The 25,750-nt window shown below is 39.4% G+C and overlaps 1 protein-coding gene across 3 annotated transcripts in view; it reads left to right on the top strand.

The window, feature by feature from the left end:
- Positions 1-25,750, top strand: part of LOC133538161 (kalirin-like) — a 259,495-nt gene that overhangs the window by 46,908 nt on the left and 186,837 nt on the right. The gene's annotated exons all lie outside the window — the stretch shown is intronic.

Genomic DNA, 25,750 nt, shown 5'->3' with positions numbered 1-25,750 from the left:
AGGTGCAAAAAAACCTATTTATATGTTTTTTGATTGTCGTGGCTTAATATGGAGTGTTTGCAGATGTAACTAAGTATGTTAATTGACAATGTGGTAGTTTTATGTTGCCAAAAAAACGCTATGCTTTTAAGACGTGTAGCAAAAATGGAGTGTTTGCAGATGGACTGTTTTATATGATTGTTTTATTGATATGATAGTTTTCCATTTAAAAATCAGCTACAGTTGCTAAAAAACACAAACATGTATATGTTTATTGATTGTCGTGACGAAACATGTAGTGTTTGCAGATGTAACTAAACACGTTTTTGCGATTTGTTAGTTTTATGTTCCCCAAAAATGTTAAACTTTTAAAATGTGGAACTTCGAAAGCACATTATTGTTCATCATCAAGTCGGTTTTGGAAAGCAGGAACATTTTTCAACTAGTTTTTGGTTGGAATGAACACAAATGGAGTGTTTGCAGACAGACTGTTTTATATGATTGTTTTATTGATATGATGGTTTTCAATTTGAAAGTTAGCTACAGCAGTGGTTCTCAAATGGGGGTACGCGTAACCCTGGGGGCACTTGAAGGTATGCCAAGGGGTACGTGAGATTTTTTTTAAATATTCTAAAAATAGCAACAATTCAAACATCCTTTATAAATATATGTATTGAATAATACTCCAACAAAATATGAATGTAAGTTCATAAACTGTGAAAAGAAATGCAACAATGCAATATTCAGTGTTGACAGCTAGATTTTTGTGGACATGTTCCATAAATATTGATGTTAAAGATTTATTTTTTTGTGAAGAAATGTTAAGAATTAAGTTGATGAATCCAGATGGATGTTTATTACAATTTCCAAAGAGGGCACTTTAAGTTGATGATTACTTCTATGTGTAGAAGTCTTTATTTATAATTGAATCAATTATTATTTTTCAACAAGTTTTTAGTTATTTTTATATCTTTTTTTCCAAATAGTTCAAGAAAGACCACTACAAATGAGCAATATTTTGCACTGTTACACAATTTAAAAATTCAGAAACTGAGGACATAGTGCTGTTTTTTACTTCGTTATCTCTTTTTTTCAACCAAAAATGCTTTGTTCTGATTAGGGGGTACTTTAATTAAAAAAATGTTCACAGGAGGTACATCACTGAAAAAAAGTTGAGAACCACTGAGTTACAGTTGCAAATAATATATATGTTTTTGGCTGTCGTGACAAAATATGGAGTGTTTGCAGATGGACTGTTTTATTGATATGATAGTCTTCAATATAAAAGTCAGCTAGAGTTGCCAAAGAGACATGTTTATTGGTTGTCGTGACAAAACATGAAGTGTTTGCAGATGGAACCAAACATGTTTAATTGACGATGTGGTAGTTTTATGCTCCCCAAAAATGTTATAGTTTTAAGACGTGGAACTTTAAAAGCACATTTTTGGTTGTAATAAACAAAAATGGAGTGTTTGCAGATGGACTGTATTATTTGATTGTTTTATTGATATGATAGTTTTCAATTTAAAAGTCAGCGACAGGTGCAAAAAAAACATTTATGTGTGTGTGTGTGTGTGTATCTATATATACAGTATATATATACAGTATATATGTATGTATATATATACAGTATATATGTATGTATATATATAGATACAGAATATATGTATGTATATATAGATACAGTATTTATGTATATATATAGTATATGTGTATGTATATATATATATATACCCACACATATATATATATAAATATATATATGCGTATATATATATATATATATATATGTGTGTGTGTGTGTATATGTATGTATGTATATACAGTATATATATATATATATATATATATATATATATATATATATATATATATATATATATATATATATATATATATATATGTTTATTGCTTGTCGTGACAAAACATGAAGTGCCTGCAGATGGAACTAAACATGTTTCATTGACGATGTGTTCCCCAAAAAACGCTGTTTTGTCTTCCTCGACCTACATTCATGTCAGAGCAACATGAAGAAGTGTTTTTTACGTCACACTGGACCTTTAAGTTCCAATATGTTGCCAGAAAGACACGCTGGGATCGATACGAGTGTTCCGCCTTTAGGTCCTACCGCCATGACACATTCTTATCTGCTCAGCCAGCCACCGGGGAGCCATCATATACATACACACACACACACACACACACACACACACACACACACACACACACACACACACACACACACACACACACACACACACACACACACACACACACACACACAGACACACACACACACACACTCTCTCCTAGGAAAGGGTGGTGAGTAATTACGCGAGGTCAAGCGTGCGTCGCTGTCCATTTCGCCCTCGTGTTTGTCATTGGTCAAGCCTGGGCTGCCAGGATGAGCCGGTAGGAGAGGAGGACGCAGTCCCGATAAGATCCCTGCCTTTGTTGTAGCTTCTAAAGCCGGACGGGCTCGACAGAAAAACCTGGCACATGTCCTAGACGAGAGACAGCTTAAAGGGGAACATTATCACCAGACCTATGTAAGCGTCAATATATACCTTGATGTTGCAGAAAAAAGACAATTTTTAACCGATTTCCGAACCCTAAATGGGTGAATTTTGGCAAATTAAACACCTTTCTGTTTATCGCTCTCAGAGCGATGACGTCAGAACGTGACGTCACCTAGGTAATAAAGCCGCCATTTTCTCAAACACATTACAAACACCGCGTCTCAGCTCTGTTATTTTCCGTTTTTTCGACTATTTTCTGGAACCTTGGAGACATCATGCCTCGTCGGTGTGTTGTCGGAGGGTGTAACAACACTAACAGGGAGGGATTCAAGTTGCACCACTCGCCCGAAGATGCGAAAGTGGCAAGAAATTGGACGAAATTTGTTCAAAATACGAGGGTGTGAGGAAAGCCGACGAAATGGTCAGTCGTTTGTTCCGCACACTTTACTGAGGAAAGCAGAGATAGCAAGATTGTGTGGATATCCTGCAACACTCAAAGCAGATGCATTTCCAACGATAAAGTCAAAGAAATCTGCCGCCAGACCCCCATTGAATGTGCCGGAGTGTCTGCACATTTCACCGGCGGTCCTAAGGCAGACATGGGACAGAGATGTATGGAAACTTGCAGATGCATTTCCAATGATAAAGTCAACAAAATCACAAAGGTGAGTTTTGTTGATGTTGTTGACTTATGTGCTAATCAGACATATTAGGTCGCGGCATGACTGCCAGTTAATCGATGCTAACATGCTATTTAGGCTAGCTGTATGTACATTTGAAACTATATTTACATCCAGCGTCTCCCTCCACCCATATTCAATGCCAAACAAACACATACCAATCGATGGATTTAAGTAGATCCAGTGTCACAAGATGCGAAACTTCCAATCGATGGTCTGCACATTTTACCGGCGATGCTAAGGTAAACATGGCCGAATAGCGTCAATAGCTATTCGCTCAATAGCTTCAGTTTCTGCTTCAATTTCGTTTTCACTATCTGCCTCCATACTCCAACCATCCGTTTCAATACATGCGCAATCTGTTGAATCGCTTAAGCCGCAGAAATCCGAGTCTGAATCCGAGCTAATGTCGCTATATCTTGCTGTGCTATCCATATTGGCATCAGTGGATGACGTCACAGGAAAACGGACGATTGCTTCACAGATAGCGAAAATCAGGCACTTTAAAGCTTTTTTTAGGGATATATCGGGATGGGTAAAATTTTGAAAAAAACTTCACAAAATAAAATAAGCCACTCGGAACTGATTTTACTGGTTTTAACCCTTCTGAAATTGTGAATATGTTCCCCTTTAAATGCTAACAAGATTGTCTCCACCTGATATTGACATCGCTATCGGGCCGATGTCAGCACTTGTCATTGAGTCAAGACATTTACAAAAGGTAAACAGGCTGGGATATAGTCTACTAGCAGCTGCACAACAGCTAAGCATAAAGTAGGACACAAGCTAAACATATACAACAATAACTGACAGCACATTTGTCAATATGAACAAGCATCAAATCATTCTAGGCGCATATTCATTACACGTACAAAGTCTCCGAGGCATATTAGAAAGCATCCAGTTAGAAACGTGTCCACATCATTCAACTTGCTGCGTAATGAGCTTAGCTTCATAAGTTATTGTGGCCAAAAAACAAATTAGCACTCCCCTTCAATTTAAGGCAGCACAAATCCAAATGCAGACGGTCAATAATAAATTGGTTAGTGTTTTTTTTTTAATACTTATTATCAAAATGATGTACAATTCCTGCTGATTTCGTATCGGGTCAATAACTGTATCGGACAATGTTCAAGGCTCCAATATCGGTATCGTATCGGAAGGGAAAAAATCGGGACACCAATACATTTGAAATAACATCACATTCTACAGTAGGTTAGCAATGCTAGCTTAGCTATGTGAGCTACATGCTACCATTACATTTTAATATAATTCTAATAAGTTCACAACACTAGCTTAGCTATGTGAGCTACATGCTAACATTACATTTTTATATCATTCTACTAGGTTAGCAACAATTGTTTAGCTATGTGAGCTACATGCTAACATAACCTTTTATTGTCATTCTTCATGGTTCACAACACTAGCTATATGAGCTACATGCTGACATTACATTTTGATATTCTACTAGGTTAGCAACACTAGCATAGCTATTTTAGCTACATGCGAACATTGGATTGTAATGTCAATCTAGGTCAGGGGTCGGCAACCTTTACCACTCAAAGAGCCATTTTGACCCGTTTCACAAAATAAAGAAGACAATGGGAGCCGCAACCGTTCTCGCGAATATCTGCTGGTGGTCACCCAGATAAAAATGATAAGGGCGTGCTGTGAAGCCATTGCCTTAGACACCTTTTACAACATGTACAAACTGCTTGCCAGTCCAGCAACATGTTGTATGTGGCTTCCGTAGGTACACGTTCACGACTGCAAGGCTTACTGGGTGAAACAGGTTACACTGAAGGTTGTGATATAAACAACTTTAACACTCTTACTAATATGCACCACACTGTGAACCCACACCAAACAAGAATGACAAACACATTTCAGGAGAACATCCTCACAGTAACACAACATAAACACAACACAACAAATACCCAGAATCCTTTGCATCCATGACTATTCCTGACTATATTATACACCCCGCTAGCACCAACCCCCCCCCCCCCCCTCTGTGCGTCGGTTGAGGTGGGCGGGGTTGGGGCGCGGACGTGTAAAATATAGTCAGGAACGGTCATGGATGCAAAGGATTCTGGGTATTTGTTTGTAATAACTTTGTAAATAACTGTATTTGTAAATAACTCATTTCCCAACATAGTCCACGTCCTCCCATTGCGGTAAATAAGAAACATTTGGTTAGCACCTTTTTAGGCGACGGAATCAACAGGAAATAGGAGAGTTGTTGGAATTCCTGTATGGCGCACTCCATCATGAGCGAACATCATCACACTGCTGTCACCTGCAACCACTTCCCTTTTAATTCCATAATGTGCGTCCTTTCAATATGCACACACACACACACGCACACACACACACACACACACACACACACACACACACACACACACACACACACACACACACACATTCCATGTGTGAGCGCTACGTCTAAGTGGTTCCTGTGCACAGACAGCTGCTGTCTGCATACTGAAAGCTGAGCCACACGTGTTCCATGTTTGAACCCGGCTTCCTCCATGAGGCTCCCTCTTGAACTCTGACTATCAAAGTGTTGAGTCGGCGCTACCAAGTGGATTGTGAACAACAATGTGACGCGCATAGCAATGTTTTACAGCGCATACAGAGCTAAAAAGATCTACTGAATGTTGCTGTGAAAGTCATGTTGCATGTATTGTTTACTATTGTTTCATGCCGACTCAGCACTATTACAACAGTGGTTGTGTCGCTGTGAAAGTCATGTTGCACATGTTGTTTACTACTGTTTCATGCCGACTCAGTACTATTACAATAGTGGTTGTGTCGCTGTAATAAGTCATGTTACACGTGTTGTTTACCATTGTTTCATGCCGACTCAGCACTATTACAACAGTGGTTGTGTAACTGTCAAAGTCATGTTGCACGAATTGTTTACTATTGTTTCATGCCGACTCCGCACTATTACCACAGTGGTTGTGTCGCTGTGAAAGTCATGTTACATGTGTTGTTTATTATTGTTTCATGCCGACTCAGCACTATTACAACAGTGGTTGTGTAGCTGTGAAAGTCATGTTGCACGTATTGTTTACTATTGTTTCATGCTGACTCAGCACTATTACCACAGTGGTTGTGTCGCTGTGATAGTCATGTTGCACATGTTGTTTACTATTGTTTCATGCCGACTCAGCACTATTACCACAGTGGTTGTGTCGCTGTGATAGTCATGTCGCACGTATTGTTTACTATTGTTTCATGCCGACTCAGCACTATTACAACAGTGGTTGTGTCGCTGTGATAGTCATGTCGCACGTATTGTTTACTATTGTTTCATGCCGACTCAGCACTATTACAACAGTGGTTGTGTCGCTGTGATAGTCATGTCGCACGTATTGTTTACTATTGTTTCATGCCGACTCAGCACTATTACAACAGTGGTTGTGTCGCTGTGATAGTCATGTCGCACGTATTGTTTACTATTGTTTCATGCCGACTCAGCACTATTACAACAGTGGTTGTGTCGCTGTGATAGTCATGTCGCACGTATTGTTTACTATTGTTTCATGCCGACTCAGTACTATTACAACAGTGGTTGTGTCGCTGTGATAGTCATGTCGCACGTATTGTTTACTATTGTTTCATGCCGACTCAGCACTATTACAACAGTGGTTGTGTCGCTGTGATAGTCATGTCGCACGTATTGTTTACTATTGTTTCATGCCGACTCAGCACTATTACAACAGTGGTTGTGTCGCTGTGATAGTCATGTCGCACGTATTGTTTACTATTGTTTCATGCCGACTCAGCACTATTACAACAGTGGTTGTGTCGCTGTGAAAGTCATGTTGCACGTATTGTTTACTATTATTTCATGCTGACTCAGCACTATTACAACAGTGTTTATGTCGTTGTGAAAGTCATGTTACATGTGTTGTTTATTATTGTTTCATGCCGACTCAGCACTATTACAACAGTGGTTGTGTAGGTGTGAAATTCATGTTGCACATAGGGCTGGGTAATATGGCCTTTTTTTAAATATCTTGATATTTTTAGGCCATATCGCGATACACGATATATATCTCGATATTTTGCCTTGGCCTTGAATGAACACTTGATGCATATAATCACAGCAGTATGATGATTCTATGTGTCTACATTAAAATATTCTTCTTCATACTGCATTAATATTTGCTACTTTTAAACTTTCATGCAGAGAGGGAAATCACAATTAAGTCAATTGACCGAAACTGTTATTAAACAGTTATTAAGCGTTGACACAAACATTCATGTCATTTCCAAAACAGAAAGTGCAAGATTGTCTGAAACATTTTTAGTGTCAAATAAAAATGAACTGCATCATGGGAAATCAAATAGTGTTCGTCGTTTGCTGTGTGGTAGGTTACTACGGACATTCTTAAATTATTTTGTTGACTATTTTTTTCATACGATGTTGATCTGTAAATGTCTGCCTCGGCATTTTGATGGTGTTGGCGTCTAGCACCGAACGGAGATGTTGACATGTGGAGTAAGCACTCTTCACTCTCTAGCAGGTGACTTTTCAAATGATGCTACATATGAGCAGTTATGCCACTTTTGGTAGCAACGCTTTTGTCCCACACTTGACAAATTACGTTTTTCTCTTCGACATATTCCCACTTGAAGCCAAACCACCGCCAGACGATGGTCCCCCTGCTGTTTTTCTTGGGAATGAATTCTTCCTTCATTCGCACCTTCTTTCTCTCTTATCACCACTGGCACGGCTCTGCTAGCATCAAAGCTAACGTTACCCATGCCGCTACGTCTCTGCTCCGTGAGGGCGTATACACATGTGACGTATGACGTGACAGTATGTGACGTATGTAAGAAGGTGCGCTTACACTCTGTTAGAAGGAGAGACAAGAAGGAGTGGGAAGAGCCTGAATGCCCGCAGCTAAAAGCAACTGCGTGAGAACGTATACTCCAATATCATGATATAGTCATTTTCTATATCGCACAGAGACAAGCCTACGATATATCATGTATATCGATATAACACCCAGCCCAAGTTACATGTATTGTTAATTATTGTTTCATGCTGACTCAGCACTATTACAACAGTGGTTGTGTTGCTGCCTCTGGAACGTTCAAGGCATAAACTGTTTGTTGTTGTCCTTCTTGCTGAATGGTGATTGGTCGGTGTGGCAGTGCTCCGTTACATTCAGTGTTTTCATTTTTTTTTTTTTTGCTGAGTCAGCAGCGTCCAGATGGCGAATCAGTGTGTGGTTGTTGGAGCGTGGCACAAATGACTTCACCCTGCACCCCTCGCGCCACACCCACCCCTTCAACATCAAAGATACGATGTGATTGGCTGCCGCTCAATGAGGAGGTGCTTAATATCAGGACACGCACTCACAAACATGCACGTACACACATCTATACACACACACACAAACACACACACACACACACTCAAGGCCAATTTTAGTTTATTGAGCCTCTGGGAGATTTTTCATTGTTTATGATCAGCTTTTAAGGAAGTAAGGAACCAACCTTGATGCTTTCAAAGGGGGAAGAGATGATTGTTGTTTTGGTTGCCATGCAAACACACCAAGATGTATGTATGTATGTTTCTGTGTATGTACAAACCCCGTTTCCGTATGAGTTGGGAAATTGTGTTAGATGTAAATATAAACGGAATACAATGATTTGCAAATCATTTTCAACCCATATTCAGTTGAATATGCTACAAAGACAACATATTTGATGTTCAAACTGATAAACTTTTTTTTTTTTTTACAAATAATCATTAGCTTTAGAATTTGATGCCAGCAACACGTGACAAAGAAGTTGGGAAAGGTGGCAATAAATACTGATAAAGTTGAAGAATACTCATCAAACACTTATATGGAACATCCCACAGGTGTGCAGGCTAATTGGGAAAAGGTGGGTGCCATGATTGGGTATAAAAACAGCTTCCATGAAATGCTAAGTAATTCACAAACAAGGATGGGGTGAGGGTCACCACTTTGTAAGCAAATTGTCGAACAGTTTTAGAACAGCATTTCTCAACGAGCTATTGCAAGGAATTTAGGGATTTTACCATCTACAGTCCGTAAAATCATCACTGCACGTAAGCGATGATATTATGGACCTTTGATCCCTCAAGCGGTACTGCATCAAAAACCGACATCAGTGTGTAAAGGATATCACCAAATGAGCTCAGGAACACTTCATACAACCACTGTCAGTAACTACAGTTGGTTGCTACACATGTAAGTGCAAGTTAAAACTCTACTATGCAAAGGCAAACCCATTTATCAACAACACCCTGAAACGCCGCCGGCTTTGCTGGGCCCGAGCTCATCTGAGATGGACTGATGCAAAGTGGAAAAGTGTTCTGTGGTCTTATGAGTCCACATTTCAAATTTAATTTTGAAACAGAGGACGTGGTGTCCTCCAGAACAAAGAGGAAAATAATCATTCGAATTGTTATAGACGCAAAGTTCAAAAGCCAGCATCTGTGGTGGTATGGGGGTGTATTAGTGCCCAAGGCATGAGTAACTGACACATCTGTGAAGGCACCTTTAATGTTGAAAGGTCCATACAGGTTTTGGAGCAACATATGTTGCTTCCAAGCAACGTTATCATGGACGCCCCTGCTTATTTTAGCAAGAAAATGCAAAGACACGTGTTACAACAGCGTGGCTTCGTAAAAAAAGAGTGCGGGTACTTTCCTGGCCCGCCTGCAGTCCAGACCTGTCTCCTATCGAAAATGTGTGGCGCATTATGAAGCGTAAAATACGACAGCGGAGACCCCGGATTGTTGAACGACTGAAGCTCTACATAAAACAAGAATGGGAAAGAATTCCACTTTCAAAGCTTCAACAATTAGTTTCCTCAGTTCCCAAACGTTTATTGAGTGTTGTTAAAAGAAAAGGTGATGTAACACTGTGGTGAACATGCTCTTTCCCAACTACTTTGGCATGTGTTGCAGCCATGAAATTCTAAGTTAATTATTATTTTCCCCAAAACATTAAATTTTTGAGTTTGAACATCAAATATCTTGTCTTTGTAGTGCATTCAATTGAATATGGGTTGAAAAGGATTTGCAAATCATTGTGTTCAGTTTTTATTTACATCTAACACAATTTCCCAACTCATATGGAAACGGGGTTTGTATGTATGTATGCTAGTATGTACTGTATGTATGTAGGTATGTATGTATGTTACTATGTACTGTATGTACGTAGGTATGTATGTATGTTAGTGTGTATTGTATGTACAGTATGTACTGTATGTATGTACAAACGTTTGTATGTATGTTAGTATGTATGTATGTTAGTATGTACTGCATGTCGGTATGTTAGTATCTATGCATTTTAATATGTAAGTTAGTACGTATGTATGGATGGATGTATGTACGGTCAGACAGTGTGTTTCAATGGTGACCTGAGTGTGATGCCTGGCAAGCACTTGAGTGTTACAGGCACCCTTTCTCTTTGTGTTCGTGTGTGTGCGCGCGTGTGTGTTTGCGTTTTTGTGTGTGTGTGTGTGTGTGTGTTTGTGTCTGTGTGTGCGCCTATGCGCATGTGTGTGGTTTGTATTATGTGGAAGAGTGATGGATGTGGTTTTCCTCTGCAGGGAAAGCAGGAGCCAAGAGCATTACCGTGTGTGTGTGTGTGTGTGTGTGTGTGTGTGTGTGTGGACAGGAAGCTGTTCCACTCAACCCCGCAGTGTTAAAGAATATGCATTATGTTGGTAATATGTTGAAATATTTAGGAGGATAAGTTTGCTTCCTTGGGATGAGGAGGCTGTCATCGCCATGTTGGAGTTATGAGATATAATCATGCAATAAAAGACTATGCTTGAAATAGTGAAATATGGCCACACAGAAACTGAAGTCATGAGCTGATTTACGTCACACTCACTTGAAAATATTGATCTGTTGAGAAATAGGAGCGGGTCAAAATGTTAGAACAGCTTGCAGTTTCTGATGCACTGCCCCACTTTTGACATGAACACTTCAAGTGTGCACTTGTCCAATGTAATACATGTCATATGTCACATACAACAATGTAATACATGTCATATGTCACATACAACAATGTAATATATGTCATATCTCACATACAACAATGTAATGCATGTCATATGTCACACACAACAATGTAATACATGTCATATGTCACATACAACAATGTAATACATGTCATACGTCACTTACAACAATGTCATATGTCATACAACAAGGTAATACACGTCATATGTCACACACAATGCAATACATGTCATATGTCACATACAACAATGTAATGCATGTCATATGTCACTTACAACAATATCATATGTCATACAACAAGGTAGTACACGTCAAATGTCACACACAACAATGTAATACATGTCATATGTCACAACAATGTCATACATGTCATATGTCACATACAACAATGTCATACATGTCGTCATTCATCAGGTCTTTGTCGTCTCAGGGCATTCAATCGATCGCAACTGGACTGTTTAGTTTGTCTTCGGAGACATTTTGTCCCTCACCAATGCATGCTCATAGACTGAGATTGGTCAGATCTAGTCTTAGCCTTAGATTGGTCAGATCTAGGCGTCGTCTTAGATTGGTCAGAAATAGTCTTTGACTTAGTTTGGTCAAATCTAGTCTTAGACTTAGTTTGGTGAAATCTGGGCTCAGTCTTACATTGGTCAGATCCAGGCATAGACTTAAATTGGTCAAATCTAGTCTTAGCCTTAGATTGTTCAGATCTAGGCTTAGACTTAGATTGTTCGGATCTAGGCCTGGACTTAGATTGAGCAGATCTAGTCTTAGACTTATATTGGTCAGATCTACGCTTAGACTTAGATTGGTTAGGTATAGTTTTAGACTTAGATGGGTCAGATCTAGTCTTAGCCTTAGATTAGTCAGATCTAGCCTTACACTTAGATTGGTCAAATCTAGTCTTAGTCTTAGGTTGGTCAAATCTAGTCTTTGCCTTAGATTGGTCAAATCTAGTCTTAGCCTTAGATTGTTCAGATCTAGGCTTAGACTTAGATTGTTTGGATCTAGGCCTGGACTTAGATTGAGCAGATCTAGTCTTAGACTTAGATTTGTCAGATCTAGTCTTAGACTTAGGTTTGTCAAATCTAGTCTTAGACTTAGATGGGTCAGATCTAGTCTTAGACTTAGATGGGTCAGATCTAGTCTTAGCCTTGGATTGGTCAGATCTAGTCTTAGACTTAGTTTGGTCAAATCTAGTTTTAGCCTTAGATTGAGCAGATATAGTCTTAGACTTAGATTTGTCAGAGCTAGTCTTAGACTTAGATTGGTCAGATCTACTCTTAGACTTACATGGGTCAGATCTAGTCTTAGCCTTAGATTGGTCAGATCTAGTCTTTTACATATAGATGTACCAATTATAGTTTTAGAATTAGATTGGTCAAATCTAGGCTTAGACTTAGATTGGTCAAATCTAGTCTTAGTCTTAGGTTGGTCAAATCTAGTTTTTGCCTTAAATTGGTCAGATCTAGGCTTAGACTTAGATTGAGCAGATCTAGTCTTTAACTTATTTATACTCCAAAACCAGGAGAGTGTGCCTGAGCAAGGATGGTTTCGCCCAATTGTACTCAGAAAAACAACTGTTGAGATGCAAATGAGCAATACTACTGTCACTGATCGACTCCACAGCGATGGAGTTGATCTATAGTTCTTTTTTACCCTTTTCTTTATTATAATATATCCATTATATTAATATAATATGCACACACACACACACACACACACACACACACACACACAGACACACATACATATATATATATATATATATATATATATATATAATGTTACTTCACATGCAGTTGGCTTTTGGCCCCCCACCAAATCTTTTTAGTCCAATGTGGCCCCCAGGGCAAAAAGTTTGGACACCCCTTTCCTAGGGTACCTTTGGTTTATGGCGTCACGCCGCAGTTTGACCCTGGAACTGATATTTTTTCATTTGCCTTGTCCTGCAGTCCGTCAATATTGTCCAACAATCGCACGTGTCGAATCCAAAATAGCAAGGTTATGAATAATGTACAGCTGCTCTGCAACATTTGTCTGCAGTCTAAGGCCCCGTATCATCACGCTCCAGACCCCCTGGGGGAGGTCAGGACCAGCTGTGTCGCCACACGTCTGCTCTAATTGTCTCTGAAAACACTAATTAGCCCGTCACTTGTCGTAAGAGGACGGCGGTTAATGGAACGTGGGAGCGACAACGGTTTTTACATTCTTGCGCGCCGACAATTGGGAGGCCAGCTCCTGTCGCCGTGGCAACACGAGCAACTTGGCAGCTGGTTGCCGTGGCAGCTGTTGCCGGGGCTGCACACCGCCTCACCTGTCGTCATTGAAAGACATGGAGAGACACATGACCTGTGCGCACGTTTTGTAGCACACACACACACACACACACACACACACACACACACACACACACACACACACACACACACACACCGGACGGAGTCCAATGGGGTAAAAAGGAGTCAGTGTCAGTGTTAATGGCTCTAGCAGGACTGCGTGACAACCTTTAACATGCACACGTCTGGAAACATTGAACGTGTGTGTGTGTGTGTGTGTGTGTACGTTCAAAGATGACTGTGACCTTGTCCATGTAGTTTGTCATGTGAATTGTTCCTGATAATATAAATCACACACACATGCACGCGCACATACCCCCCCCCCCCCCCTTCCCCCGCACAGACACACACACACACATGAATATACTCTCTCCCTGGTCACAATATTAGGTACACCTACGATAGAAACCAACATTGTTTACACTGTTTTAAAAAAACAAATCTGTAGGTTTTTTGGGTAAAAAAAATAAAAAATGATACAGTACAGTATATATAAATAGAATGTTTTGTGTCTTTCCATTTAAAGCACTTATTCTCAAACATTGGAGAGGGGCCTCCTTGGGAAAAGCAAGGTGCGGGGAGGGTTTGACCACCGAGGGAACATGCTTTATCAGTATTAGGCGTCAAACCCCACTTATAAAAGCTGTGCTCATTGCAGCCATTAATCCTGACTTCCTCATTTTGATAAAAAAAAATGTGTGTGTATATATATATATATATATATATATACATATATATATATATATATATATATATATATATATGTATGTATATATATGAATATATATGTATATTTATATATATATATATGTATGTATATATATGTATATATATGTATATATATATGTATGTATATATATATATATGTATATATATATATATATGTGTGTGTGTATGTATATATGTATATATATATGTATGTATATATATGTATGTATATATATATATATATGTGTGTGTATATATATGTATATATATATATATATATCCATCCATCCATCCATCCATCATCTTCCGCTTATCCGAGGTCGGGTCGCGGGGGCAGCAACCTAAGCAGGGAAGCCCAGACTTCCCTATCTCCAGCCACTTCGTCTAGGTCTTCCCGGGGGATCCCGAGGCGTTCCCAGGCCAGCCGGGAGACATAGTCTTCCCAACGTGTCCTGGGTCTTCCCCGTGGCCTCCTACCAGCTGGACATGCCCTAAACACATCCCTAGGGAGGCGTTCGGGTGGCATCCTGACCAGATGCCCGAACCACCTCATCTGGCTCCTCTCGATGTGGAGGAGCAGCGGCTTTACGTTGAGCTCCTCCCGGATGGCAGAGCTTCTCACCCTATCTCTAAGGGAGAGCCCCGCCACACGGCGGAGGAAACTCATTTCGGCCGCTTGTACCCGTGATCTTATCCTTTCGGTCATGACCCAAAGCTCATGACCATATGTGAGGATGGGAACGTAGATCGACCGGTAAATTGAGAGCTTTGCCTTCCGGCTCAGCTCCTTCTTCACCACAACGGATCGATACAACGTCCGCATTACTGAAGACGCCGCACCGATCCGCCTGTCGATCTCACGATCCACTCTTCCCCCACTCGTGAACAAGACTCCTAGGTACTTGAACTCCTCCACTTGGGGCAGGGTCTCCTCCCCAACCCGGAGATGGCACTCCACCCTTTTCCGGGCGAGAACCATGGACTCGGACTTGGAGGTGCTGATTCTCATTCCGGTCGCTTCACACTCGGCTGCGAACCGATCCAGTGAGAGATGAAGATCCCGGCCAGATGAAGCCATCAGGACCACATCATCTGCAAAAAGCAGAGACCTAATCCCGTGGCCACCAAACCGGAACCCCTCAACGCCTTGGCTGCGCCTAGAAATTCTGTCCATAAAAGTTATGAACAGAATCGGTGACAAAGGACAGCCTTGGCGGAGTCCAACCCTCACTGGAAACGTGTCCGACTTACTGCCAGCAATGCGGACCAAGCTCTGACACTGATCATACAGGGAGCGGACCGCCACAATAAGACAGTCCGATACCCCATACTCTCTGAGCACTCCCCACAGGACTTCCCGAGGGACACGGTCGAATGCCTTCTCCAAGTCCACAAAGCACATGTAGACTGGTTGGGCAAACTCCCATGCACCCTCAAGAACCCTGCCGAGAGTATAGAGCTGGTCCACAGTTCCACGACCAGGACGAAAACCACACTGTTCCTCCTGAATCCGAGGTTCGACTATCCGGCGAAGCCTCCTCTCAAGTACACCTGAATAAACCTTACCGGGAAGGCTGAGGAGTGTGATCCCACGATAGTTGGAACACACCCTCCGGTCCCCCTTCTTAAAGAGAGGGACCACCACCTTGGTCCGCCAATCCAGAGGTACCGCCCCCGATGTCCACGCGATGCTGCAGAGTCTTGTCAACCAAGACAGCCCCACAGCATCCAGAGCCTTAAGGAACTCCGGGCGGATCTCATCCTATTTCCTATTTCCGCCGAGGAGCTTTTTAACTACCTCAGCGACCTTAGCCCCAGAAATAGGAGAGTCCACTACAGATTCCCCAGGCACCGCTTCCTCAAAGAAAGACGTGTTGGTGGGATTGAGGAGGTCTTCGAAGTATTCCTTCCACCTACCCACAACATCCGCAGTTGAGGTCAGCAGAACACCATCCGCACCATACACGGTGTTGATAGTGCACTGCTTCCCATTCCTGAGGCGGCGGACGGTGGTCCAGAATCGCTTCGAAGCCGTCCGGAAGTCGTTTTCCATGGCTTCCCCGAACTCTTCCCATGTCCGAGTTTTTGCCTCCGCGACCGCTAAAGCTGCACACCGCTTGGCCCGTCGGTACCCGTCCACTGCCTCCGGAGTCCTATGAGCCAAAAGAACCCGATAGGACTCATTCTTCAGCTTGACGGCATCCCTCACTGCTGGTGTCCACCAACGGGTTCTGGGATTACCGCCACGACAGGCATCAACAACCTTGCGGCCACAGCTCCAATCAGCCGCCTCGACAATAGAGGTTCGGAACATGGTCCACTCGGACTCAATGTCCCGCACCTCCCTCGTGACATGTTCAAAGTTCTCCCGGAGGTGTGAATTGAAACTCTCTCTGACAGGAGACTCTGCCAGACGTTCCCAGCAGACCCTCACAATGCGCTTGGGCCTGCCAGGTCTGTCCGGCATCCTCCCCCACCATCGCAGCCAACTCACCACCAGGTGGTGATCGGTAGAAAGCTCCGCCCCTCTCTTCACCCGAGTGTCCAAAACATAAGGCCGCAAATCCGATGACACAACTACAAAGTCGATCATGGAACTGCGGCCTAGGGTGTCCTGGTGCCAAGTGCACATATGGACACCCTTATGTTTGAACATGGTGTTTGTTATGGACAATCCGTGACGAGCACAAAAGTCCAATAACAAAACACCACTCGGGTTTAGATCCGGGCGACCATTCTTCCCAATCACGCCTCTCCAGGTTTCACTGTCGTTGCCAACATGAGCGTTGAAGTCTCCCAGTAGGACAAGGGAATCACCCGGAGGAGCAATTTCCAGTACTCCCTCGAGTGTACCCAAAAAGGGTGGGTATTCTGAACTGCTGTTTGGTGCGTAAGCACAAACAACAGTCAGGACCCGTCCCCCCACCCGAAGGCGAAGGGAAGCTACCCTCTCGTCCACTGGGTTGAACTCAAACGTGCAGGCTTTGAGCCGGGGGGCAACGAGAATTGCCACCCCAGCCCGTCGCCTCTCACTGCCGGCAACGCCAGAGTGGAAGAGGGTCCAGTCCCTTTCGAGAGAACTGGTTCCAGAGCCCTTGCTGTGCGTCGAGGTGAGTCCGACTATATCCAGCCGGAACTTCTCTACCTCGCGCACTAGCTCAGGCTCCTTCCCCCCAGTGAGGTGACGTTCCACGTCCCAAGAGCTAGCTTCTGTAGCCGAGGATCGGACCGCCAAGTGCCCTGCCTTCAGCTGCCGCCCAGCTCACAATGCACCCGACCTCTATGGCCCCTGCTATGAGTGGTGAGCCCATTGGAGGGATGACCCACGTTGCCTCTTCGGGCTGTGCCTGGCCGGGCCCCATGGGGACAGGCCCGACCACCAGGCGCTCGCCATCGTGCCCCAACTCCGGGCCTGGCTCCAGAGCGGGGCCCCGGTGACCCACGTCCGGGCGAGGGAAATCTGGGTTCATTTTGTTGTAATTCCATAGAAGTCTTTGAGCTGCTCTTTGTCTGATCACTCACCTAGGACCTGTTTGTCTTGGGAGACCCTACCAGGGGGCATGAAAGCCCCCAGACAACATAGCTCCTAGGATCATTGGGACACGCAAACTCCTCTACCACGGTAAGGTAGCAGCTCAGAGAGGAGTATATATATATATATATATATATATATGTATATATATATATATATATATATATATATATATATATATATATATATATATATATATATATATATATATATACATATATATATATATATATATATATATATATATATATATATATACATATATGTATATATATATACGTATATGTATATATATATATGTATATGTATATATATATGTATATATATATATATATATGTATATATATATATATGTATATATATATGTATATATATATATATGTATATATATATATATATATATATATATATATATGTATATATATATATATATATATTTTGATCAATATTTGAATTAATAAATATGTGCAACCATAATAACATTTGCATCGATGAAGAACAGTATTGCAATAATAAGCATTAATACTTGCATTAATAAATATTTGCTATAATATTTTTGCACGGTGGGAGAGGGGTTAGTGCGTCTGCCTCACAATACGAAGGTCCTGAATAGTCCTTGGTTCAATCCCAGGCTCGGGATCTTTCTGTGTAGAGTTTGCATGTCCTCCCCATGACTGCGTGGGTTCCCTCCGGGTACTCCGGGTTCCTCCCACTTCCAAAAACATGCACCTGGGGATAGGTTGATTGGCAACACTAAATGGGTCCTAGTGTGTGAATGTAAGTGGTAATGTTGTCTGTCTATCTGTGTTGGCCCTGCGATGAGGTGGCGACTTGTCCAGGGTCTAATCCGCCTTCCGCCCGATTGTACCTGAGATAGGCACCAGCACCCCCCCCCCCCCCTACCCCCCACCCCCCACAACCCTAAAGGGAATAAGCTCTAAAAAAAAAAAGCCTTGCCTCTGCTGGAAGTAGCAGACGACGACGTCACCGGTGTGAGGGCTCCTCACATCCTCACATTGTTTATAATCATAGCGTCCAGCAGCAAGAGCTTTTCGGGCCGAGAAAGCGACAATTTACCCATTAATTTGAGCGGGAATGAAAGTTTCGTGGATGAGGAAATTTAGAGTGAAGGCATGTAAAAAAAAAAAAAAAAAAAAAGGTGAGGGCAAGTGAGAGCGATTCAGATGTTTTTATACACATTTACTAGGATAATTCTGGGAAATCCCTTATCTGCCTATTGTGTTACTAGTGTTTTAGTGAGTTAAAGAGTACCTTAAAGTCGGAGGGGTGTTTTGACGCCAGAGACTCTGAGAGACGTCACGGCAGCAGGAGGACGCTGGCTCCGCTGATCTCCGGTAAGAGGCAACTTATTTCCACAATTTTCTCACCGAAAACTGCCGGTTGACATGTAGTCGTGATCCATGTTTGCTTGACTGCTCTGATCCATAATAAAGCTTCACCTCCGGGAATTTTAAACAAGGAAACAGTGCGTTTGTGTGGCTAAAGGCTAAAAGCTTCCCACCTACATCTTTCTACTTTGACGTCTCCATTATAAATTCAACAAATTGCAAAAGATTCAGCAACATAGATGTCCAAAATACTGTGTAATTGCGCGATGAAAAGAGACGACTTTTAGCCGTAAGTGGTGGTGAGATACTATGTCCCCTCCAACCAATAACGTCACAAACACGCGTCATCATTCCGCGACGTTTTCAACAGGAAATTCCGCGGGAAATTTAAAATTGTAATTTAGTAAACTAAAAAGGCCGTATTGGCATGTGTTGAAATGTTAATATTTCATCATTGATATATAAACTATCAGACTGCGTTGTCAGTAGTAGTGGATTTCAGTAGGCCTTTAATGAACCACAATAGTAAGTAATAATACCAGCACTAATAAATATTTGATATAACATTTTTGCATTAATAAATGATAACATTTGCAAAAACAAACAATGAGATTTGTGTTAGTCAACAATCATATTTATTCTAATAAAAGAAACAACAATACTATTTGCAGCAATAAACACACATATTTGCAACATTAAATAATATTTGCCACAATGATGACATTTGCATTAATGAACAACAATATTGCAATAACAAACATTAATATTTACATTAACAAACAGTTATGTTTTTAATAATGAACAATAATAGGAAGTTTCTTCACTTCCTGTGTTTAATATTTCACCGTAAATATCAATTATCTGATGATTTGATGATAGTTTGTTCTGTCATAAATAATTATTAAAGAAAAGATTGAATTAGACAAATGTTGTTTAGTAATACTTTAGTATATTATACATCATTAACTGTACCTTCATTGAAGGTCATGACACATGTTACAGTAAATTAGTCTTCATTATTCGGAACAACTGTCTTCAGTAATGGTCTCTGTGAAAGACCAACACTCAAGTCCACTCATGAAGTGTTAAATGAGAGTCACTGACTGTTACTGTAAATGTCTTCTCCCTGCCCGTTTATTCGGGAACATTTTCACGCTCATTACCACTTTTATTCAGTCTCATTACCACTTTTATTCAGACTCATTACCACTTTTATTCAGCAACCTCTTACACCAGCCACCGGCTGTTGCCTAGCAACGTGTGCTGCCACAACACGCACTGCAACAAAAGTACACAACCGTCTTTCTCAAGGCGACGACGACCGTTGTACCAGTTTTATCCACATGTTCTAGCAGAAAACACTAAAATACTTACTGTATATGTTTTATTATTAACAATAACCACTTAAATATAACTTACTGTATATGTTTTATTAAAAACAATAAAGCTGAAATATAACTTACTGTATGTTTTATTAATAACAATAAAACTAAAATATAACTTATTGTATATGTTTTATTAAAAACAATAAAGCTGAAATATAATTTACTGTATATGTTTTATTAATACAACAACATTAAAATTAACTTACTTTATATGTTTTATTAATAATAATAACACTAAAATATAACTTACTGTATATGTTATATTATTAACAATAACACTAAAATACAACTTATTTTATGTTTTATTAGTAACAATAACTACTTAAATATAGGTCATTGTATATGTTTTATTAATAACAATAACAAATACATATCTTACTGTATATGTTTTATTAATAACACAAAATATTATCTACTGTATATGTTTTATTAATAACAATAACCACTTAATATAACTTACTGTAAATGTTTTATTGATAACAATAACACTTAAATATAACTTACTGTATATGTTTTATTAATACAACAACACTAAAATGTAACTTACTGTATGTTTTATTAATAACACTAAAATATTACTTACTGTATATGTTTTATATGTAACAATAAAACTCAAATATGACTTGCTGTATATGTTTTATTAATAACAATAACACTTAAATATAACTTACTGTATATGTGTTGTTAATAACATCCATCCATCCAATTCAATTCCTTCCCACTTATTCCCTTTTTTGGGTCGCTGGGGGCGCTGGCGCCTATCTCAGCTACAATCGGGCGGAAGGCGGGGTACACCCTGGACAAGTCGCCACACTTAAATATAACTTACTGTATATGTTTTATTAATATAACAACACTAAAATGTAACTTACTGTATGTTTTATTAATAACAGTAACACTAAAATATAGCTTACTATGTATGTTATATTAATAACAATAACACTAAAATATAACTTATTGTATATGTTTTGTTAGTAACATAACTACCTAAATATAGTTCACTGTATATGTTTTATTAATAACAATAACATAAAAAATGTATCCTACTGTATATGTTTAATAATAACACTAAAATATTACCTACTGTGTATGTTTTATTACTAACAATAACTACTTATATATAACTTAATGTATATGTTTTATTAATAACAATAACCACTTAAATATAACTTACTGTAAATGTTTTATTAATAACAACAACACTTACATCTATCTTACTGTATATGTTTTATTAATAACAATGACCACTTAAATATAACTATATAACTCGCTCCATATGTTTTATCAATAACAATAACACAAAAAATATATCTTACTGTATATGTTTTATTATTAACACTAAAATATTAACTACTGTATGTTTTATTAATACCAATAACCACTTAAATATAACTCACTGTATTTGTTTTATGAATAACAATAGCACTACAATATATCTTACTGTATGTTTTATTATTAACACACAAATATTGCCTACTATATATGTTGTTTTAATAACAATAACCACTTAAATATTACTTACTGTATATGTTTTATTAATAACAATAACCACTTAAATATCGCTTACTGTATTTGTTTTATTAATAACAATAACACAAAAAATATATCTTACTGTATATGTTGTATTAATAACACTAAAATATTACCTACTATATATATTTTATTAATGACAATAAAACTCAAATATAACTTACTGTATATGTTTTATTAATAACACAAAATATTACCTACTGTATGTTTTATTAATAACAATAACCACTTAAATATAACTTACTGCTAAACGTTAGCATATGCTTAGTGTTGCTGCACACTGACTACTCTAAAGTGTGTACTGTCTACAGTACATGACATGGCAAGTGTATTAGATAAAAGTTAGCATATGCTAGCTTAGCGTGCATGTGTTGGATGAAGAAAACAGGTGTAGCCAGAAAGCGGAGAGAAACGCCGTAAAAGTTTAGCATAAAGAGCGATCGGCTTTGATCACACGAGGCCAGCGAAACACGGCGGTGATAAAAGTCAGAGATGTCAGCTGTAAAAAGCGCTCGCTCAGATGTAAAAGCGACACTTTGGTGTTTCTTTTATTTTTCCGGCTTTTCCTGCGGGACAAGCAGCAGGAAGTGTGTACTTTAGTTTAGCAGCTGATGTGAAAAACACTTTTAGGAAACATCTTTAAACGTCAATATTCTACTTCTAGTCAGGCGCAAAGAGGGCGGGGCTTCAACAGGAAGCAGATCCTCATGAGTTAGAGCTCTTTATTTGTCATTTTAACATTACTCAGCTATGCTAATTATTTATACTCATTTTATTCCTTTGAACATTAAAATATTTGCTTTTTAATCTTGCTGCCATATTACAAATATTCTGACTTCTCTTATGTTACCCATTTTAATTCATTCAAACCTAAATAAACATGGATTTTGATATTTGGTGCCGTCACGCCAAATTTCTTCTCCCTACAAACCCCCCCCCCCCCCCCCCCCCCCCCCATTTACTTCCAGGGTCATGATTAATACACACGTTTTGTTAAGGCTATATTATAAAAATATAACGCTATATTATAAAAATATAACGCTATATTATAAAAATATAACGCTATATTATAAAAATACAGACGTTTTGTTAACGCTATATTATAAAAAAAATTTAAAACAATTTACAAACACAAGCTATGGGATGACATAAGAGGAAAAGTGACCCCGGAAGTAAATGCGTCATCCCATAGCTTGTGTTTGTAAATTGTTTTTTCATTTTTTTTATAATATAGTGTTAACAAAACGTCTACATTTTTATAATATAGCGTTATATTTTTATAATATACCGTTAACAAAACGTCTGTATTAATCATGACCCCGGAAGTAAATGGGGGTGGAAGGTTTTTGTAGGGTTGAAGAAAGTTGGCGTGACGGCACCATCTTATAATAAGCTAACCTTATTTATGTTATCATGTTAACATTAGCATGCTAACTTTAGCATGTTTGCTAATTTAGTTTAAACCCAAAATCATGGCTTTTGATACTTATGCTAACTTTTCCCATTTTATTATGCTAACATTAGCATGCTAATCTTAGCATGCTAATGTTTTATGCTATCATTTTAACATTTTTTTTTTTTCAGTGTAAAGCGACAAGCGGTAGAAAATGAATGGATTGATAGATGGACTTAAAAATCAAGGATTTTGGTACTTGTGCTATTTTAAAACTGTGCTAACCTCTCTCGAGTTGGCATGCCAACATGTTATGCTTGCCCTTGATCCATCCATTTCCTACCGCTTGTTCCTTTCGGAGTTGCGGGGGGTGCTGCAGCCTATCTCAGCTGCATTCGGGTAGAAGGCGGTTTACACCCTGGAAAATGTCGCCATATCAAAACTAAAAATCACTACTTACTTGACGCAATCTTAGAAGTACTTGAACTTTTCCTTTGTAAGTATGCAAACTTTGGCATGCTTACATTAGCATGCTAATGTTTTATGCCATCTTATTTGTGATTTTTTTTTCATTAAATCCTACAAAGAATGGATTTTGATACCTAATGCCATCTTAGAAGTATGCTAATTTCTCCTTTGTTAGCATACAAATGTTATTGTGCTAATGTTGTGCCAAATATTCTGACTTCTCTTATGTCACTGTGCTAATGTTTTAATGCTAGAATGTTTGCCCATTTTAATTCATTGAAATTTAAAAAACATGGATTCTGATATTTGGCGCCATCTTATAAATAAGCTAACCCATCCATCCATCCATTTTCTACCGCTTATTCCCTTCCGGGGTCGCGGGGGGCGCTGGCGCCTATCTCAGCTACAATCGGGCGGAAGGCAGGGTACACCCTGGACAAGTCGCCACCTCATCGCAGAATAAGCTAACCTAATTTATATTATCATGTTAACATTAGGATGCTAACGTTACTTATTCTAGCTTGTTTGCTAGTTTTGTTTAAACCGAAAAATTATTGCTTTTGATACTTATGCTAACTTTTCCTGTTTTATCATGCTAACATTAGCATGCTAATGTTTTATGCTATCATTTTAACATTTGGTTTTTTATTTGAAAGAGACAAGCGGTAGAAAATGGATGGATGGATGAATGGATGAACTCAAAAATCAAAGATTTTGATAATTGTGCTATTTTAAAACTATGCTAACTTTTCTCAAGTTGGCATGCCAACATGTTATGCTTGCCCTCGATCCATCCATTTCATACCGCTTGTCCCTTTTGGGTTCGCGGGGGGTGCTGCAGCATATCTCAGCTGCATTCGGGCGGAAGGCGGGGAACACCCTGGACAAGTCGCTATTTAAAACTAAAAATCACTACTTACTTTGCGCTATCTTAGAAGTACGTGAACTTTTCCTTTGTAAGTATGCGAACATTAGCATGCTAACATTAGCATGCTAACATTTTATGCCATCTTATTTGTGATTTTTTTTCATTCAAACCTACAAAGAATGGATTTTGATACCTAGTGCCATCTTAGAAGTGTCCTAACTTCTCCTTTGTTAGCATACTAATGTTATTGTGCTAATGTTGTGCCAAATATTCTGACTTCTCTTATATTACTGTGCTAATGTTTTAATGCTAGAATGTTTGCCCATTTTAATTCATTTAAATTTAAAAAACATGGATTCTGATATTTGGTGTCATCTTATAAATAAACTTACCTAATTCATATTATCATGTTGACATTAGGATGCTAACGTCACATATTCTAGTTTGTTTGCTAATTTTGTTTAAACCCAAAAATCATCGCTTGTGATACTTATGCTAACTTTTCCTGTTTTATCATGCTAACATTAGCATGCTAATGTTTTATGCTATCATTTTAACATTTTGTTTTTCATTTGAAAGAGACAAGCGGTAGAAAATGGATGGATGGATAGATGGATGGATGGATGAACTTAAAAATCAAGGATTTTGATAATTGTGCTATTTTAAAACTATGCTAACTTTTCTCAAGTTGGCATGCCAACATGTTTTGCTTACCCTCGATCCATCCATTTTCTACCGCTTGTCCCTTAGTGGTTGCGGGGGGTGCTGCAGCCTATTTCGGCTGCATTCGGGCGGAAGGCAGGGTGCACCCTGGACAAGTCGCCATTTAAACCTAAAAATTGTTAAGTACTTTGCGCTATCTTAGAAGTACGTGAACTTTTCCTTTGTAAGTATATTATCATTAGCGTGCTAACATTAGCATGCTTACGTTTTAGGCCATCTTATTTGGGATCTTTTTCATTAAAACC

The sequence above is a fragment of the Nerophis ophidion genome, linkage group LG19, assembly GCF_033978795.1.
Source record: "Nerophis ophidion isolate RoL-2023_Sa linkage group LG19, RoL_Noph_v1.0, whole genome shotgun sequence".
Lineage (NCBI taxonomy): Eukaryota > Metazoa > Chordata > Actinopteri > Syngnathiformes > Syngnathidae > Nerophis > Nerophis ophidion.
This window is presented reverse-complemented; position numbering and strand designations above follow the sequence as displayed.